This window comes from Aquarana catesbeiana, linkage group LG06 (assembly GCF_042186555.1).
Source record: "Aquarana catesbeiana isolate 2022-GZ linkage group LG06, ASM4218655v1, whole genome shotgun sequence".
Taxonomy (NCBI): domain Eukaryota; kingdom Metazoa; phylum Chordata; class Amphibia; order Anura; family Ranidae; genus Aquarana; species Aquarana catesbeiana.
Genome location: NC_133329.1, coordinates 40,894,425 through 40,915,129, shown reverse-complemented (window position 1 = coordinate 40,915,129; position 20,705 = coordinate 40,894,425). Strand labels below are relative to the sequence as shown.

The following is a 20,705-nucleotide window of genomic DNA, read 5'->3' as shown; positions in this document are numbered from 1 at the left end:
TTTGTGGGAACAAAATGATAAAAAATGTGTTTGGGTACAGTGTAGCATGACCGTGCAATTGTCATTCAAATTGCGACAGCGCTGAAAGCTGAAAATTAGTGTCTAAGTGCCTGGTATTGAAGTGGTTAAATACTCTATTACATGTTTTGTTGTATCTGTTTTTAAGTGCACAAAACACCTGTTGATCCTGCCAGAAGCCCAGTGAGTTGATAACCTCCTGTGCTCTCTGCCTGTACTACTTCAGTATCAAATGTTTTCTCTTTAGATAACAGAATATCAGCCCCCTACAGTATGCTATGGAGAAGGAGAGAGGGGTGTTCTGTAGTCCTGTCCTAGGGTGACAACGCTCCTCCATAGACACAATACAGTGAGTGTTGTCACCCTAGAACAGGAAGTGTTATGGATAAAATATATTATATGACTAAGGCCCCCTTTTACACTTGTGCGACTTAAAGCAATGCCTGTGTAATCTTGAGGTCTATCACTGCATCAAAGTCGGACCAAAGTAGTGCAGGGACTACTTTGAAATCGCTGGGGCTTGAAGTCGCACAGATATGAACAGTACTCATTGGAAATTATGGGGTACGACTTGTCATGCGTCTTTGCAGTCCCAAGTTGCACGAAATGTGAAAGGGGCCGTAAGGATTCGTCAGCCCTTCTATTAAGGACTTGGATAACATGGGTTTGAATGGACACAGCAGGAATGTTAATTACAAAACAAAACAACAAAATAATAACATACAATTAAAATAAGCAACAAACAATTTTGACAAAGCGATCAGGAGGGGTTTGGGGTGTTCTTTAACCACTTGCCGTTTTTACTTTTTCTCACACATGTTTAAATCACCACTTTTTGCTAGAAAATTACTTAGAACCCCCAGATATTATATATTTTCCGAAAGCAGAGGCCCCACGGAGAATGAAAAAGGAGGCTGTAACAATTTTTTATTTGACACATCATTTGTCCAGCTGTCTATCAAACTCAAATGTTTAGGAGAAAATACAATACAATTAATTTAAGTGCACACAAATGCAATATAACATCTATTTTTGTGGTCAAATGTAAAAGATGAGGTTGAATCGAGTAAATGGATACCAAATATGTCAAGACTTAAAATTGTGTGTAACTGAGAAATGGCCACAAACTACAGTGACAAACATTTTTCATAGGTGATGCTTTAAAAACTTTTACAGTTTATCAGGTTAGAATTCACACTGTAACCCGCTGCGGATCGCACAGGAGCGCTGTGCGTCCCTGTTCCCCATTTCAGGGATGAATCAGGGTCGGTTCTATGCCTGAATTTGGCCCTGAAACGGAGCCAAAGACACACAGCATTTCTGTGCAGTGCGCTCCACAGCCACAATGGAGATATGTGAACCAGCTCCATAGGGAGCTAGTCACGTTCTCTTGCTATGCGAATTGGATGCGGGGAAATCCGCATCTAATTCGCATAGGTGTGAACCCGGGCTTAATCAAGAATCACTCTCATGTTTGTAGTGATACCTCACACATATGGTGCAATCGCTGTTTGCATATGTGTGTGGGCAGGGCCGCTGATAGAGGGGACCTCCTGTAGGGGGCCCGGGCACACAGGGGGGCCCGAACAGCAGAGGGAATTGGTGTGGTCGGGCAGAGGGGCAATTACAGAAGGATGCCCTGTGCGGCTCTCTGCAGCAGTTAAAAGCCAGTTTCTCTCCTTCCTGCTGGCTTTCAGCTACTACAGGGAGAGACACAGACACATGACATCATACCTGTAATTGCTTTCCTGACACCGATCCCCCACCCTAATCTGCATGCTTCTGATCCCCCCCTGCAGCGCTGCAGGCTTAAACACTGTAATAAAAAAAAAAATTAAATTGTAAAATAAAACAGTTGACGCAGTTTTAAAACTAAACCTGGACAGTGCCTGCAATTCATCAGCGCCTGCCACCAGGTGTCACTACAGCGCACACTGTCTGAAGCCTGCTTACAGTACCTCGCACGCTGAACCAACAAGCATGTGGGCGGAGTCACGCCCAGTGGAGAACAGTGAGGAGATCAGCATACTGCGCGCCAGACACGAGGCGGATGAAGATGGCGGAGGGTGATCGGAGGATGCCCGCTGTACAGCGACTACCTGAAATGCAGGACTGGGTGCTAATTGACACTGGCATCCGTTTGGAGCTCTGTGGAGGACTTGCTTTGGGGGTGATCGGAGGAGTGGAGTGGTTATGCATGCTGTGCCCCAGGTGCCACCTGCCTACGAATAGAGTCAACGCCTGGGCCTGGTGCGGTCACTGTGGGGAGCCACTAACCCGCTTATGGCCGGTGCAGTGGGAATCAAGATATTATAACATCCACCTGCTCAGAGGACTATGCATGCTGCAACCACAGGACGTCCGGAAGGCCAGAGAGGGCCGAGGATCGCCTGCCAGTGATGGAGGAGAACAACCATCAGGTATGTCCACTTCAGAGTTCCGAGACATATGGGAGAAAGAGACTGCTGTAGAGACCCATGGCCTGGTCAAGGGCCCGGGGGTTGCAGGAGTCAGTGTGCGGCCTCTGGTTGATATCCCTGAAGAGCCAACTCCAAGACCCTTGCTGTGCCCATTCGGAGGGAGAACATGTTGCAGGAGGGAAAACCTTCAGGTGAGCTGGATGAGATGAGCGAGGGCCGGGTCATAGACTGGGGTTCGCTCAGAGTGCTGGAGAGGTTCGGATCAGTGGAGAAGCTGTTTTCCTGGTCTTCCCCAGAAGAGGGCTCCAGTGAGGAGGAGTGGGAGACCGGAGATTCCCCATCCATAGATACCTCATCAGAGGCAGTGGAGGAACTACAACTCTGCATGGACCCCAGTACAAGCCAGCAGACTTTTCACAAATGAGCCATTCACTTCCCAGACCAGGGCACCCACGTACAGGCAGAAGGTCATCAAGGCCCCAGATGCCTGCGTCCTGCTGGGAACAGGAAAACTTAAGGAGTTACCCCAACTCTCATGTTTCCAACAGGAGGTACAAAGGAGGGTTGCCTTGGAGTGGGGCTTAGATTACCCCTATGTCCCAGCCCAAACCATGGACGTTATTGAAAACTCACAGGGACAGTTGGAAGATGACTTGGTTTGGGACTTTTTGCACGTGCCCAAGCCACTCTGGGTACCAGGAAGTGATGCCTGGACCCAGGTTCTAGTACATCCAGCAGGAATGGAGGTTGGGCCGTGCGATCCACAAAGACCGAGTCCATAGTTGCCAACAGTCCCGATTTTCCCGGGACAATCCTGATTTTGGGACCCTCGTCCCGATCGGGGGCTGTCCCGAATTGGGATTTCCCCAGGGAAATTCGGGAATGTTTGCATTTTTCATTTTTTTGCAACAGGCTTCAGTAAAATGGCGGCTGGTCCCGCCGCTAGAACGCTCCCCCTTGTGTTCAGTAGAGAGAGGAAGGGGGTTTGATCCGTGCAGCCAATGAATCGGCTTCTCCTCTTGCACGGATCAGCCCCTCCCCTCTAGACTGAACACACGGCGCCGGCGGGCGCTGTAATGTAATGTGCTGGGGCCTGGGGGCGTTATGGGAGGGGGGTTTGCACTGAGGGGCATTTGCCGAGGGCTTCTGCATTGATAGAGGGGGGCCTGCATTGACGGAGGGGGGCCTGCATTGATGGAGGAGGGTCTGCACTGAGGGGGTCTGCATTGATGGAGGGGGGCCTGCATTGATGGAGGGGGGTCTGCACTGAGGGGGTCTGCATTGATGGAGGGGGGTCTGCAGTGAGGGGGTCTGCATTGATGGAGGGGGGTCTGCACTGAGGGGGTCTGCATTGATGGAGGGGGGTCTGCACTGAGGGGGTCTACATTGATGGAGGGGGGTCTGCACTGAGGGGGTCTGCATTGATGGAGGGGGGTCTGCACTAGGGGATCTGCACTGATGAAGGGGGGTCTGCATTGATGGAGGGGGGTCTGCCCTGAATGGGTTTGTACTGATGGAGGGGTCTGCACTGAGGGGGTCTGCACTGATGGAGGGGGGTCTGCACTGATGGAGGGGGGTCTGCACTGAGGGGGTCTATACTGACTCTGCTGGGGGCACCTGATGCGAGGACGGTTTCTGCTGGGGGGGCACCTGATGCGAGGACGGACTCTGCTGGGGGTACCTGATGCGAGGACGGACTCTGCTGGGGACCCCTGATGCAAGGACGGACTCTGCTGGGGACCCCTGATGCAAGGACGGACTCTGCTGGGGACCCCTGATGGAAGGACGGACTCTGCTGATGGCACCTGATGCAAGGATGGCTAGTGACACATCCGGGGATCCCACTGATTCGGTATTATGGTGAGTTTAATGATTTCATTTTATATTACAATGTAATAATAGAAATAATGCACTTCAATCATCCTGACACCATAACAATCATGGTGCCGGGATGATTGAAGGGGTAACACCAGGTGTTTGGAGTATCTTTATCTGCTGATTGTTAAACTTTCTAGAATACACATTTCTATTGTTGTGTAGGATCTGGGGCTTCTGTCCCTTCATTCCTCTCCTCCCTTTCCCTCTCCATCCCTCATTCATCTCAGACTCTAACCACACCCCCTTCGAGCCACGCCCATTTAAGCTACGCCCACTATTTCGCGTAAACCATGCCCATTTTTCGCCGCGGCCGCTTCGCTCGCCGCAGCTTTCTTTTTTTGCTAAGCCACGCCTACAAACAAATGCCCCACCCCCTAATTATTGTACAGCTCCGCCTACAGCCAAAAAAGCGTCCCACATATTTTTTTTGCAATGTTGGCAACTATGCGAGTCCTGGTTGTAAAGGCGGGTTGGCCTGCATTGCATCCGCACCATAATGGCGCAGGACCCACCCTTTTTTTTACTGCACCTCAATCGCATTGCATGGGAGTTCACACCCATGTGATGCAATGCTGGAAATTGCACTGTGTTTTGCGATCTGGTTTGGGGTGTCGTTAATCTAACATTGACACCTACAGCAGATCGCATGGATGCCGTGGGATTGGTATGCAGTGCGATTCGGGGAAACGTTGCGAAACTTGTGCGTTTCCTGCATCGCAACAGCGTGTACCAGGGCTTACAGACACGGATCACTGGTCAAAGCCTAGGCTCATCCAAGTTGCACCAAAGTTGGCACAACCTTGGAGTCGTACAAGTGTACTCGGCACGTTCCCGCGAATCGCTGTTATTGGACGTCGGCTGGGGAACTAGAGTTTGTTGGCGCACGCGCCCACTGGCCAGCAGGGGGAGCCAATCAGCCGGTGGGGAGGACTCGATGTCTGGAGGCCACCCGCGATTAGGGTTGCCACCTCATCCCTTTAAACCCGAACACATATTAATTACACAGGTTCTGTGGCTGATTAAGATGGTAATTAAACGCACTTGGTGTCTTATCTGCATTAAATTAGTAGCCTCAGAACCTGTGTAATTCATATGTGTTCGGGTTTAAAGTGATGAGGTGGCAACCCTACCCGCGATCGCTCCCTGCAGTGAAAGAACGGGGATCTGCCTGTGTAAAGAAGGCAAATCTCTGTTCTGACAGGGGTGATCACACAGATCCTGTCTTCTGCTATGCATACAGTTAGAACACACCCGCAGGGAATGTATTTAACCCCTTGATCGCCCCTGATGTTAGCCCCTTTCCTGTCAGTGTCATTAATACAGTAACAGTGCATATTTTTAGCACTGAGCACTGTAATAATGTCACTGCTTCCCAAAAAAGTGTAAAAAATGTCAATTATGCCGCGTACAGACGAGCGGACTTTACGGCAGACTTTGCCCGGCGGACGGGATTTCGTCGGACAATTCGATCGTGTGTGGGCTCCAGCGGACTTTGTTTTCTCAAAAGTTGGACGGACTTAGATTTGAAACATGTTTTAAATCAATCCGTCGAAATCGAGTCCGGTCGAAAAGTCCGCTCGTCTGTATGCTAGTTCGACGGACAAAAAGCCACGCTAGGGCAGCTATTGGCTACTGGCTATGAACTTCCTTGTTTTAGTCCGGTCGTACGTCATCACGTACGAATTCGACGGACTTTGGTGGATTGTGTGTAGGCAAGTCCGTTCATTCAGAAAGTCCGTCGAAAAGTCCGCCGGGCAAAGTCTGCCGTAAAGTCTGCTCGTGTGTACGCGGCATTAGGTGTCCGATCTGTCCGCCGCAATGTCGCAGTCCCGCTAAAAATTGAAGATCACCGCCATTACTAGTAAAAACTAGACGCTATAACTTTTGTGCAAACCAATCAATAAACACTTATTGGAATTTTTTTTCCCCCAAAAATACGTAGAAGAATACATATTGGCCTGACCTGAGGAAAAAATTTTTTTTTTTTTTTTTTAAATTGTTGCCCTTTTTTTGTTTATAGCTCAAAAAATAAAAACTGCAGAGGTGATCAAATACCACCAAAAAAAGCCCTATTTGTGGGGAAAAAAAGGACTTCAATTTTGTTTGGGTACAGCAACGCACGACCGCGTGATTGTCAGTTAACGCAACGCAGTGCCGTATCGCAAAAAATGGCCTGGTCATTAACCACTTAAGGACCGCCTAACGCCGATTTACGTCGGCAAAGCGGCACGGGCAGGCAAAATCACGTACATGTACGTGATTTGCCTTCCGCGGGTGGGGGGTCCGATCGGACCCCCCCCCGCCGCCCGAGGCGGTCCCGTTCTGTTCCCCGGCGATCCGAGATGAGGGGGAGGCCATCCGTTCGTGGCCCCCCCCTCGCGATCGCCACCGGCCAATGGGAACTTTCCTTTGCTGCTGTATGCTAAACAGCAGCAAAGGAAATGATGTCATCTCCCCTCAGCTCGGTATTCCGTTCCAGCGCCGAGGGGAGAAGACATCAATGTAAGTGCACAATACAAAACACCCCGATCCCCCCCCCGATCGCCCCCCGATCCCCCCCCAATCACCCCCCCCCTCCTGTCACAAACTGACACCAGCAGGTTTTTTTTTTTTTTTTTCTGATTACTGTATTGGTGTCAGTTTGTGACAGTTACAGTGTTGGGACAGTTAGTATTACCCCCCTTTAGGTCTAGGGTACCCCCCTAACCCCCCCTAATAAAGTTTTAACCCCTTGATCACCCCCTGTCACCAGTGTTGCTAAGCGATCATTTTTCTGATCGCTGTATTAGTGTCACTGGTGACGCTAGTTAGGGACGTAAATATTTAGGTTCGCCGTCAGCGTTTTATAGCGACAGGGACCCCCATATACTATCTAATAAATGTTTTAACCCCTTGATTGCCCCCTAGTTAACCCTTTCACCACTGATCACCGTATAACTGTTACGGGTGACGCTGGTTAGTTTGTTTATTTTTTATAGTGTCAGGGCACCCGCCGTTTATTACCGAATAAAGGTTTAGCCCCCTGATCGCCCGGCGGTGATATGCGTCACCCCAGGCAGCGTCAGATTAGCGCCAGTACCGCTAACACCCACGCACGCAGCATACGCCTCCCTTAGTGGTATAGTATCTGTACGGATCAATATCTGATCCGATCAGATCTATACTAGCGTCCCCAGCAGTTTAGGGTTCCCAAAAACGCAGTGTTAGCGGGATCAGCCCAGATACCTGCTAGCACCTGCGTTTTGCCCCTCCGCCCGGCCCGGCCCACCCAAGTGCAGTATCAATCGATCACTGTCCCTTACAAAACACTAAACGCATAACTGCAGCGTTCGCAGAGTCAGGCCTGATCCCTGCGATCGCTAACAGTTTTTTTGGTAGCGTTTTGGTGAACTGGCAAGCACCAGCCCCAGGCAGCGTCAGGTTAGCGCCAGTACCGCTAACACCCACGCACGCAGCATACACCTCCCTTAGTGGTATAGTATCTGAACGGATCAATATCTGATCCGATCAGATCTATACTAGCGTCCCCAGCAGTTTAGGGTTCCCAAAAACGCAGTGTTAGCGGGATCAGCCCAGATACCTGCTAGCACCTGTGTTTTGCCCCTCCGCCCGGCCCAGCCCAGCCCACCCAAGTGCAGTATCGATCGATCACTGACACTTACAAAACACTAAACACATAACTGCAGCGTTCGCAGAGTCAGGCCTGATCCCTGCGATCGCTAACAGTTTTTTTGGTAGCGTTTTGGTGAACTGGCAAGCACCAGCGCCCTAGTACACCCCGGTCGTAGTCAAACCAGCACTGCAGTAACACTTGGTGACGTGGCGAGTCCCATAAGTGCAGTTCAAGCTGGTGAGGTGGCAAGCACAAGTAGTGTCCCGCTGCCACCAAGAAGACAAACACAGGCCCGTCGTGCCCATAGTGCCCTTCCTGCTGCATTCGCCAATCCTAATTGGGAACCCACCGCTTCTGCAGCGCCGTACTTCCCCCATTCACATCCCCAATCAAATGCAGTCGGCTGCATGAGAGGCATTTTCTTTATGTCCTCCCGAGTACCCCTACCCAGCGAACCCCCCAAAAAAGATGTGTCTGCAGCAAGCGCGGATATAGGCGTGACACCCGCTATTATTGTCCCTCCTGTCCTGACAATCCTGGTCTTTGCATTGGTGAATGTTTTGAACGCTACCATTCACTAGTTGAGTATTAGCGTAGGGTACAGCATTGCACAGACTAGGCACACTTTCACAGGGTCTCCCAAGATGCCATCGCATTTTGAGAGACCCGAACCTGGAACCGGTTACAGTTACAAAAGTTAGTTACAAAAAAAGTGTCAAAAAAAAAATATATATATAAAATAAAAAAAAATAGTTGTCGTTTTATTGATCTCTCTCTCTCTATTCTCTCTCTATTGTTCTGCTCTTTTTTACTGTATTCTATTCTGCAATGTTTTATTGTTGTTATGTTTTATCATGTTTGCTTTTCAGGTATGCAATTTTTTATACTTTACCGTTTACTGTGCTTTATTGTTAACCATTTTTTTGTCTTCAGGTACGCTATTCACGACTTTGAGTGGTTATACCAGAATGATGCCTGCAGGTTTAGGTATCATCTTGGTATCATTCTTTTCAGCCAGCGGTCGGCTTTCATGTAAAAGCAATCCTAGCGGCTAATTAGCCTCTAGACTGCTTTTACAAGCCGTGGGAGGGAATGCCCCCCCCCCCCACCGTCTTCCGTGTTTTTCTCTGGCTCTCAATAAACAATAAAAACAATAAACAATAAAAATGATTAAAAAAAAAATATGAAAGGAACAGTTTAAAAATAAGATAAAAAAAGCAGAAAAATAATAAAGAAAAAAAAAAAAAAAAAGCACCCCTGTCGCCCCCTGCTCTCGCGCTAAGGCGAACGCAATCGGCGGTCTGTCGTCAAACGTAAACAGCAATTGCACCATGCATGTGAGGTATCACCGCGAAGGTCAGATCGAGGGCAGTAATTTTTGCAGTAGACCTCCTCTGTAGATCTAAAGTGGTAACCTGTAAAGGCTTTTAAAGGCTTTTAAAAATGTATTTATTTTGTTGCCACTGCACGTTTGTGCGCAATTTTAAAGCATGTCATGTTTGGTATCCATGTACTCGGCCTAAGATCATCTTTTTTATTTCATCAAACATTTGGGCAATATAGTGTGTTTTAGTGCATTAAAATTTAAAAAAGTGTGTTTTTTCCCCAAAAAATGCGTTTGAAAAATCGCTGCGCAAATACTGTGTGAAAAAAAAAAATGAAACACCCACCATTTTAATCTGTAGGGCATTTGCTTTAAAAAAATATATAATGTTTGGGGGTTCAAAGTAATTTTTTTGCAAAAAAAAAATAACTTTTTCATGTAAACAATAAGTGTCAGAAAGGGCTTTGTCTTCAAGTGGTTAGAAGAGTGGGTGATGTGTGACATAAGCTTCTAAATGTTGTGCATAAAATGCCAGGACAGTTCAAAACCCCCCCAAATGACCCCATTTTGGAAAGTAGACACCCCAAGCTATTTGCTGAGAGGCATGTCGAGTCCATGGAATATTTTATATTGCGACACAAGTTGCGGGAAAGAGACACATTTTTTTTTTTTTTTTTTTTTTTTGCACAAAGTTGTCACTAAATGTTATATTGCTCAAACATGCCATGGGAATATGTGAAATTACACCCCAAAATACATTCTGCTGCTTCTCCTGAGTACGGGGATACCACATGTGTGAGACTTTTTGGGAGCCTAGCCACGTACGGGACCCCGAAAACCAAGCACCGCCTTCAGGCTTTCTAAGGGCGTGAATTTTTGATTTCACTCTTCACTGCCTATCACAGTTTCGGAGGCCATGGAAAGCCCAGGTGGCACAAACTCCCCCCCAAATGACCCCATTTTGGAAAGTAGACACCCCAAGCTATTTGCTGAGAGGTATAGTGAGTATTTTGCAGACCTCACTTTTTGTCACAAAGTTTTGAAAATTGAAAAAAGAAAAAAAAAAAATGTTTTTTCTTGTCTTTCTTCATTTTCAAAAACAAATGAGAGCTGCAAAATACTCACCATGCCTCTCAGCAAATAGCTTGGGGTGTCTACTTTCCAAAATGGGGTCATTTGGGGGGGTTTTGTGCCACCTGGGCATTCCATGGCCTCCGAAACTGTGATAGGCAGTGAAGAGTGAAATCAAAAATGTACGCCCTTAGAAATCCTGAAGGCGGTGATTGGTTTTCGGGGTCCCGTACGCGGCTAGGCTCCCAAAAAGTCCCACACATGTGGTATCCCCATACTCAGGAGAAGCAGCTAAATGTATTTTGGGGTGCAATTCCACATATGCCCATTGTCTGTGTGAGCAATATATCATTTAGTGACAACTTTATGCAAAAAAAAAAAAAAAAAAGTGTCACTTTCCCACAACTTGTGTCAAAATATAAAATATTCCATGGACTCAATATGCCTCTCAGCAAATAGCTTGGGGTGTCTACTTTCCAAAATGGGGTCATTTTGGGGGGTTTTGTGCCACCTGGGCATTCCATGGCCTCCGAAACTGTGATAGGTAGTGAGGAGTAAAATCAAAAATTTACACCCTTAGAAATCCTGAAGGTGGTGATTGGTTTTCGGGGCCCCGTACGCGGCTAGGCTCCCAAAAAGTCCCACACATGTGGTATCCCCATACTCAGGAGAAGCAGCTGAATGTATTTTGGGGTGCAATTCCACATAGGCCCATGGCCTGTGTGAGCAATATATCATTTAGTGACAACTTTTTGTAAATATTTTTTTTTTTTTTGTCATTATTCAATCACTTGGGACAAAAAAAATAAATATTCAATGGGTTCAACATGCCTCTCAGCAATTTCCTTGGGGTGTCTACTTTCCAAAATGGGGTCACTTGGGGGGGTTTTGTACTGCCCTGCCATTTTAGCACCTCAAGAAATGACATAGGCAGTCATAAACTAAAAGCTGTGTAAATTACAGAAAATGTACCCTAGTTTGTAGACGCTATAACTTTTGCGTAAACCAATAAATATACGCTTATTGACATTTTTTTTACCAAAGACATGTGGCCGAATACATTTTGGCCTAAATGTATGACTAAAATTTAGTTTATTGGATTTTTTTTATAACAAAAAGTAGAAAATATCATTTTTTTTCAAAATTTTCGGTCTTTTTCCGTTTATAGCGCAAAAAATAAAAACCGCAGAGGTGATCAAATACCATCAAAAGAAAGCTCTATTTGTGGGAAGAAAAGGACGCAAATTTCGTTTGGGTACAGCATTGCATGACCGCGCAATTAGCAGTTAAAGCGGCGCAGTGCCAAATTGGAAAAAGACCTCTGGTCCTTAGGCAGCATAATGGTCCGGAGCTCAAGTGGTTAAGGGGGCAAATCTTTAAAGGGGTTGTAAACCCTTGTGTTTTTTTACCTTAATGCAGCCTATGCATTAAAGTGAAAAAACAACTGGCAGTGACCGGCCCCCCCCCATTTTACTTACCTGAGCCCCGTATTTCCCTCGGCGGAGGTGCGCTGTCCCTCTCTGCACAGGGTCCCGGGTCTTCATTAGATAGATTGATAGCAGCGCAGCCATTGGCTCCCGGGGGGGGGGGGGCGGGGCCGAGTCCTACATTTGGAGTCTATGGATGCCGAATGCTGGACTCGGGAGCGCACCTCCAAGGTAACCCCCCCTGGAAGAGCATTTCTCCTAGGGGGTTATACGATGCGGGGAGGAGCTGCGAGAGCCACCAAGGGACCCCAGAAGTCGAGGCTCTTGATTGGATAGATTGATAGCAGTGCAGCCATTGGCTCCCGCTGCTGTCAATCATATCCAATGGCGGGGGGGGGGCGGGGCCGAGTCATTCTGTGTCTATGGACGCAAAAGCTGGACTCGGGGGCACACCCGCAAGGTAACCCCCTGGGAGAGCGCTTCTTCTATGGGGTTTACCGATGTTGGGAGGACCTGATAGCGCCACCGGGGGGACCCCAGAAAAGGAGGTTCGGGGCCACTCTGTTTAAAACAAACTGCATTGTGGAGGTAAGCATGACATGTTTGTTTTTTGGTTTTTTTTAAATCGAAGCTTTACAATCACTTTAAGTGGTTAAAGGAGAAAAAAAAAAACAGGTGTTTCCTCATTCCGTATTTTCCAGCTCTTGTTATTGACACAAACCAGATTTGAAAAGTCAAATTCCATCTGTAATTTCCCAGACAGGGCTGGACTTGATTGATGGTTGTAAGTAAATGATGGCGTCTTATAATACTGACATCTGCTGCCTTCAATACTTCAATAGAGAGTTATTACCTCCTAACCATTTCACTGCCAGAGACTTTTTTTAGTTTTTCATTTTTGCGCACACGCGCTAGAAATTCACAATTTGTACCTGAAAACACACTAAAAACCTCAAAACTTTTTACATTTTCTGAAAGCAGAAGGGCCCGTAGAATGACATCATTTCAGTTGCAATTTTTCATATTGCACAATATTAGTGCAACTGTTTATCCAACTCATATTTTCAGGAAAAAATCCACTCAGGAGAGCACTGATCGAACGCAGCACTGATCGAACGCAGCACTGATCGAACGCAGAGATCAATGGTGCCGATCCCTGCAGCATGCTAGCAAAGGCCAGACATCCTTCTTAGGTTGTAGCTGCTTTAGAAAATAAATGACCTGTAAAATGAACATTTCGAAAAAAGGTGCCAAGCGCCATGACGTCACTATGCCCGCCTGGAGCCCACCCTGAACCCAAACACCATTTTTCTGCCTTTGGATCTGAGCATGCACAGTTGTGAAGCTAACCTGTGGACATATTTATTTCTTTTTTATGAGCAGCGGCTGCTACTCCCAGACATTTAGCCGGGGGGGGGTGTTCACACTGGTACGTGCGGAACACTACCTGTGATTCGCACAGGAATCTCACCGCATTCCTGTGCACATCGTACGTGATGTCTGTGCAGTTGCAATTTGAGCTGTACATTTTGTTTGGCTCAAATCGCATTGCATCCACACCATCATGGTGCAGGACCCCCCCTTTTTTTATTTCTGCACCTGAATCGCATTGCATGGGAGTTCACACCCATGTGATGCAATGCTGGCAATTGCACTGCATTTTGCAATCTGTTTCGGGGTGTCGTTAATCTAACATTGACACGTACAGCAGATTGCATGGATTCCGTGCCATTGCTATGCAGTGCGATTCGGTAATGTCGCAAAACTTGTGCGTTTCCTGAATCGCTTCAGTGTGAGCCAGGGCTTACAGACATGGTAATGAGTCAGCTGAATAGGAGGTGTTAAGGGATTATTATACCAACATTTCTGTAAGTGTTGGGTGCTGTGCGGGGGGGGGGGGGGGGGTGTCCGTTCCCAGCTGTCAGTGTTCCCACATGAGCAGACATGTCAGGGTGGGGTACACTGAGTGACATGACTGGGCAAATCAGTGTCTTACCTCAGGTACAGCCGTCCTGTCCTGGCTATCAAGCGCGGCTTTTCTCCTCCTCGCTCACTCAGGTCTCTGTGACAGGGAGGCGGCTCGCCGTCCCCACAACTTGTCAGCACACAGCAACACAGAGCCACACCTCACCGTGAGTCCTTCACTCCATTCAGGGCACTGAGAGCGGAGGAGGGATGTGGAAGCTGAGAACTGGAATATAGAGCTCGGCTGTGGGGCACAATGCAGATAGGAGCTGCCAATCTGGATTTGCTGACCACTGTACACACGGGCGTAGCATAAGGGGTTGCAGGGGTCGCAATTGTGACCCCTGCAACCCCTTATGCTACGCCCATGTGTACAGTGGTCAGCAAATGTTTAAAGGCATAGTCTATAATAGGGCTGCAGCTAACTAATATTTTCATAAACGATTCGTTGGTCGATTGTTTTGATTAATTGATTAATCGGATAAAAACCTAAAAAAAAAACAACCAAAAAAAGTGTGATGTATAGTTTAGTTATTATGTAAAGTTTAAAAGAAAGGCAATTTATTCTTGAATATCTACATGCAGTGGTAAATATAAATAACCAGCTATATAATTGGGGAACAAAATATATATTCCACTCTGAGAATAACAGACAAAAGAGATATACTGTAATATTACATTTACCCAGAAGTAGAATAAAGAGGGTATTCTAACTGGGAGTCAGACAGAAAGCTATATGAGGGGTGATAGAAATCTTTTACAATAAAAAAAGTACTAAAGACTGAGACTATTTTTAATGGATATGATCATTTTAAATATAATGCACAATACTGGTAAACTTTTATTGTAAATGTAATTGTAATGCCTTCTATTACCTCCGGTCTATCAGCCTCCACCCTCTCTGGGTTCAGACGCTGATCTTCCCTGCACAAACCACTTAAAGTGATTAAAAAAAAAATCCAACGTTTACAAACAACAAACTTGTCATTCTTACCTGCTCTGTGTAATGGTTTATACAGAGCAGCCCTGATTCTCCTCTTCTGGGGTACCACAATGGCACTTCTGGTTCCTCCTGCCTTCAGAGTGCTTCTATAGCAAGTTGCAATGTATAATATACTGTAGGATACCCCTAAAGCAAGATAAAAAAAAACACTTCTGCCTTTAGAACTATTGATTTCCTTTTCCTGCCCAGCACTACATGTCCCATGATGCATTGCTCCTCACACATTCACAAGTTCCCAGGTACTTACTGACATGTATGGAGGGTGTACTGAGCTGTATGTGTGCTGCACTGTGTATACTGACATGTATGGAGGGTGTACTGAGCTGTATGTGTGCTGCACTGTGTATACTGACATGTATGGAGGGTGTACAGAGCTGTATGTGTGCTGCACTGTGTATACTGACATGTATGGAGGGTGTACAGAGCTGTATGTGTGCTGCACTGTGTATACTGACATGTATGGAGGGTGTACTGAGCTGTATGTGTGCTGCACTGTGTATACTGACATGTATGGAGGGTGTACTGAGCTGTATGTGTGCTGCACTGTATTTCCTGATAGGTAAACAAATAATGCATTCTGTATGCAGGACAACTAATCGGCTGACCAACTAATATCCTAGTCTATAGGGATGAGCTTCGTGTTCGAGTCGAACCCATGTTCGACTCGAACATCGGCTGTTCGCCCGTTCGCCGAATTGCGAACGATATGGGCCGTTCGCGCCAAATTCGTGTGGCACGTCACGGCCCATAATTCACTGCGGCATGGCAGTGCATTGCTTGCTGATGATTGGCCAAGCATGCACTATGACCCGCATGCTTGGCCAATCACAGCGCCGCCTGAATAGAGAGCCATAATTGGCCAAAGCCAAGGAGGCTTTGGCCAATTATGGCTCAGGGGATTTAGTACACGCCCCACACTATATAAGGCCGCCTGCACGGCGGCCCTGTGTAGTGTGTGTTCCAGCGTTCATTGAGAGAGAGAGAGACAGACAGTGTCATTTGATTTGAGTTAGATAGATTAGGCAGAACAGTCAGTCAGTTAGCTGCACTTACAGTGTATTGTGTATATATATGCATCCCAGGTGTTGCATATATATATATACACTGTATTCAGTTTAGCTAGATCCGTTCCTGTTATCTTCTATCTAGACTATTTACATTTAATGCAGTGCGTCCTGCTCACAGTGTTCAGCTAGATCCGTTCCTGTTATCTTCTAGACTATTTACATTTAGTGCAGTGCGTCCTGCTCACAGTGTTCAGCTAGATCCGTTCCTGTTATCTTCTAGACTATTTACATTTAGTGCAGTGCGTCCTGCTCACAGTGTTCAGCTAGATCCGTTCCTGTTATCTTCCTACTGACAGGCAGGCTTGTCTGGTTACAGTATATAAAGCTACCTGAAGAAAATTACTGGTGTTCTATTTGATCCTATTAGTACCACGGTCAGGCAGCTAGACTATTTACATTTAGTACAGTGCGTCCTGCTCACAGTGTTCAGCTAGATCCGTTCCTGTTATCTTCCTACTGACAGGCAGGCTTGTCTGGTTACAGTATATAAAGCTACCTGAAGAAAATTACTGGTGTTCTATCCCAGCTTAGTGCAGCTACAGGCCATTAGTATGTCTGGAAGGCCAAGAAGGAGAGGCAGACAGTCACAAGCCAATAAGAGAGGGCAAGCAGGCTCTGTGTCTAGTGCTGGTCGTGGAGACGGTGTATCCTCATCAGCACGTGGCCATGGGACACGCTGGGCCTTTTTTACGGCAGCTGGCCGTGTTGAGCCGCAACATGCGGAAGACTTGGTCGAGTGGATGACCAAGCCGTCCTCATCCTCCGCATCCTCTCTCACCCATGCCCAGGGTGCTTTGTCTGGCAAAGCAGCGGCCTCTTCCCTCAGCTCAATGTCATCAGTGACTCCTTCCCTAGCTCCACCATGTCCTCATGAGGATTCCCTCGAACTGTTTGACCACAGTGTTGGGTACATGCTCCAGGAGGATGCCCAGCGTTTGGAAGGCTCTGATGATGATACTGAGCTCGATGAAGGCAGTAACATGAGCACGGACAGAGGGGGTGCCCAAGAAGGACAGCAATCTGGCAGTCATGCTCCCCCTGCTGCAGCATACTGCCAGGTTTGCTCCAGTGATGAGGAGGGAGGGGATGATGAGGTCACTGACTCAACGTGGGTGCCTGATAGGAGAGAGGAGGAGGAGGAGGCGGCACATCACCAACGAGGCAGGATGCCCTCCAGGGGCCAGCCTAAGGGCAGCACATTGACTGCATCACACCCCAAAGCTCCACATGTGCAGGGCGCTGCAGTCTCTGCGCGTTATTCAAAAAATTCTTTGGTGTGGGCCTTTTTTGAGACGAGTGCATCAGATCGCACCGCTGCTATTTGCAACATATGTCTCAAGCGTATCTCACGTGGCCAAAACATCTCCCGCTTGGGTACCACATGCTTGACCAGACATATGTTGACCTGCCATGCAGTTCGTTGGCAAGCGTATCTAAAAGACCCACACCAAAGAACAAAGAGGATCTCTCCTTGCTCCTCATCAGCTGAGATTTCCAACCCCACTAGACCTCCAGTCCTCTCTGAGACCTGCAGTGAGAGGAATGAAGGTGTAGAATTAGGTGTGTCACAGCCAAGTACTTGTGGGCAATCTGCTTTTGGTACACCGACGTCAGATTGTACCAGGCAAATTTCCCTGCCCCAGCTGCTGCACCGCCGAAAGAAGTTTCCTCCCAGCCATCCACATGCCCAGCGGTTGAATGCTAGCTTGGCAAAATTGCTAGCACTTTAACTGCTGCCTTTTCAGTTGGTAGACTCTGCCCCCTTCCGTGAGTTTGTGGAATGTGCGGTTCCTCAGTGGCAGGTACCCAAACGCCACTTTTTCTCACGGAAGGCGATTCCGGCTCTCTACCGGCATGTGGAAGGCAATGTCCATGCCTCGCTGGACAGGGCGGTCAGCGGTAAGGTGCATATTACCGCTGACTCATGGTCCAGCAGGCATGGACAGGGACGTTACCTAAGTTTCACGGCACATTGGGTGACTCTGCTGGCAGCTGGGAAGGATGCAGGACAAGGTGCAGTAGTGTTGGAGGTTGTTCCGCCACCACGCCTCCAAAATGCTGATTGTGACACACCTCTCTCCTCCACCCCCTCCTCTTCTTCTTCCTCCATGGCCTCTTCCTCGGAACCAGCGGTGCTCTGTAGTCGTTCAAGGGGCTACGCAAGTACGCAGGCCAAAAGATGCCATGCGGTGCTTGAGCTGGTGTGCTTGGGGGACAGGAGCCACACTGGGGCAGAGGTTCTGTCAGCTCTGCAGGGGCAGGTTCAGAGGTGGTTGACGCCACGCCAACTTAAGGCAGGAATGGTGGTTTGCGACAATGGCACCAACCTCCTCTCTGCCCTCCGACAGGGACAAATGACCCATGTGCCCTGTTTGGCTCACGTCCTTAACTTGGTGGTGCAGCGGTTCTTGGGCAGGTACCCGGGCTTACAGGATGTCCTGAGGCAGGCCAGGAAAGTCTGTGTGCATTTCCACCGGTCATATAATGCCAGTGCTCGGCTGACGGACCTCCAAAAGGAGTTTAACCTGCCCAAGAACCGCCTAATCTGTGACATGCCCACCAGGTGGAACTCAACGTTGGCCATGCTGCAGCGGCTGCACACGCAGCAGAGGGCCATCAATGAGTACCTGTGCGACTATGGCACCAGGACAGGGTCAGGGGAGCTTGGTTTTTTTTCCCCACGCCAGTGGGCCATGATCAGGGATGCATGCACTGTCCTGTCACCATTCGAGGAGGCCACGAGGATGGTGAGCAGTGACAGTGCATGCATCAGTGACACTGTCCCCCTTGTCCACCTGTTGGAGCACACGCTGCGTGGAATAATGGACAGGGCACTTGAGGCAGAACAGAGGCAGGAAGAGGAGGACTTCCTTAGCTCTCAAGGCCCCCTTTATCCAGACAGTGTTCCTGCGTGCCCGCCGATCACACAGGAAGAGGACGAGGAGGAGGAGGAGGAGGAGGAAGATTGTGTCAGTATGGAGGTGGAGCCTGGCACTCAGCATCAGCAGCAGTCTTTAAGGGATCAGTCCCAAGAAACACATGGACTTGTACGTGGCTGGGAGGAGGTGGCTGCGGACGTTGTCGTCCTTAGTGACCCAGAGGACTCCGGACCGAATGCCTCAGCAAACCTACGCTGCATGGCCTCCCTGATCCTGCAAAGCCTGCGTAAGGATCCTCGTATTCGTGGTATCAAGGAGAAGGACCAATACTGGCTGGCAACCCTCCTTGATCCACGTTACAAGGGTAAGGTTGCGGACCTTATCTTGCCATCGCAGAGGGAGCAGAGGATGAAACATCTTCGGGAGGCCTTGCAGAAAGGTCTGTGCAATGCGTTCCCAGAGACTGGGAGGTTACAAACTCCTGTTTCTGGACAACGTGTTGCTGAGGCTTCGGTCAGTCAAAGAAGGAGCGGTGGAGAAGGTGGCCGTCTGACCGATGCGTTCAGACAATTTTTTGGTCCGCAGCCCCAAGGTATGATCGGTTCCAGCAACCATCGCCAGCGTCTGTTTTACATGGTGCAGGAATACCTAGGGGCAAGATCAGACTTGGACACCTTTCCCACCGAAAATCCTCTGGGTTACTGGGTCTTGAGGATGGATCACTGGCCAGAGCTTGCACAGTATGCAATTGAGCTACTGGCCTGTCCTGCATCCAGCGTTCTTTCGGAACGCACATTCAGTGCTGCTGGAGGCGTGGTAACCGATCACAGGGTGCGTCTGTCCACCGACTCGGTCGATCGGCTGACCTTCATAAAAATGAATGAGTCTTGGATCACCACCAGCTACCAAGCACCTGATGCTGATGTAACCGAATAATTTTTTTTGAAATCTCAGATCCCTTCAAAGACTGCCTATGCTGATGCTGAGTGACTATCCCTGAGTAATTATCCTCTTCCTCCTCAATCATCACGCTGATAGCTTGTAAGAACATTTTTGGTTCTGGGCGCCACCACCAGTGCCTAAGGCACAATTTTTCAGCCCCTGTTTAACAGGGGCGTGTTAATTACAATTTTTGATGTAATACTTTGCAGCAGGGCTCGTTCCTGCATTCCAACTAGAGTGTCTGTGAGGGGTTGCAGTGTTGTGGCACCAGCACCAGTGCCTAAGGCCCAATTTTTCTGCCCCTGTCTAACAGGGGCGTGTAATTACAATTTTTGATGCAATACTTTGCAGCAGGGCTCGTTCCTGCATTCCAACTAGAGTGTCTGTAAGGGGTTGCAGTGTTGTGGCACCAGCACCAGTGCCTAAGGCCTAATTTTTCAGCTCCTGTTCAACAGGGGCATGTAATTACAATTCTTGATCTAATATTTCACAGCAGGGCCCTGTGAGGGCTTACAGTGTTGTGGCCACAGCAACACCTAAGGCCCAAATTTCTGCTGAGTATATAGGGCAGGACCCTACTTTCAAACATCTAACTTACAAACGACTCCTACTTGCAAACGGAAGGAGACAACAGGAAGTAAGATGAAATCTACCCCTAGGAAGGGAAATTCTCTCCTGTAAGAGTTAATATGGGAAAACAATTTCTCCTTTCCACTGATGCTTTCCAATCCTTGTTCCACAAAAAACCCAAATTTTCAAAAAACATTTTTCATTGGGACAAAAAGTGAGGTGAAATCTTATGAAGAGGAGGAAAGACAGAAAAACAAATGTCACAGGGGTGATAACCCTTCCCTATGTTTTCCAAAAAGCTTAAAAAAGATTTTTTGGCTGGAGCTAAACGCTTTAAAAATTTACCCGTTCAAAATTACAAAGAGATTCTACTTAACAACAAACCTACAGTCCCTGTCTTGTTTGCACCGCCTGTATACTGCTGTTCAGAGTATATAGGGCCTTTCCTTATTTTAATTTGGGTGCGGGGTTCCCCTTAATATCCATACAAGACCCAAAGGGCCTGGTAATGGACTGGGGGGTACCCAT

The 20,705-nt window shown here is 48.0% G+C and overlaps 1 long non-coding RNA gene across 1 annotated transcript in view; it reads right to left on the bottom strand.

Annotated features, from left to right (window-relative positions):
- Positions 1-13,902, bottom strand: part of LOC141147552 (uncharacterized) — a 32,413-nt gene extending 18,511 nt beyond the window's left edge. Inside the window, exon 1 of the long non-coding RNA XR_012245066.1 lies at positions 13,748-13,902. This is a non-coding gene — a long non-coding RNA (uncharacterized lncRNA). The remainder of the gene's footprint in view (positions 1-13,747) is intronic.
- Positions 13,903-20,705: the final 6,803 nt, after the last annotated feature.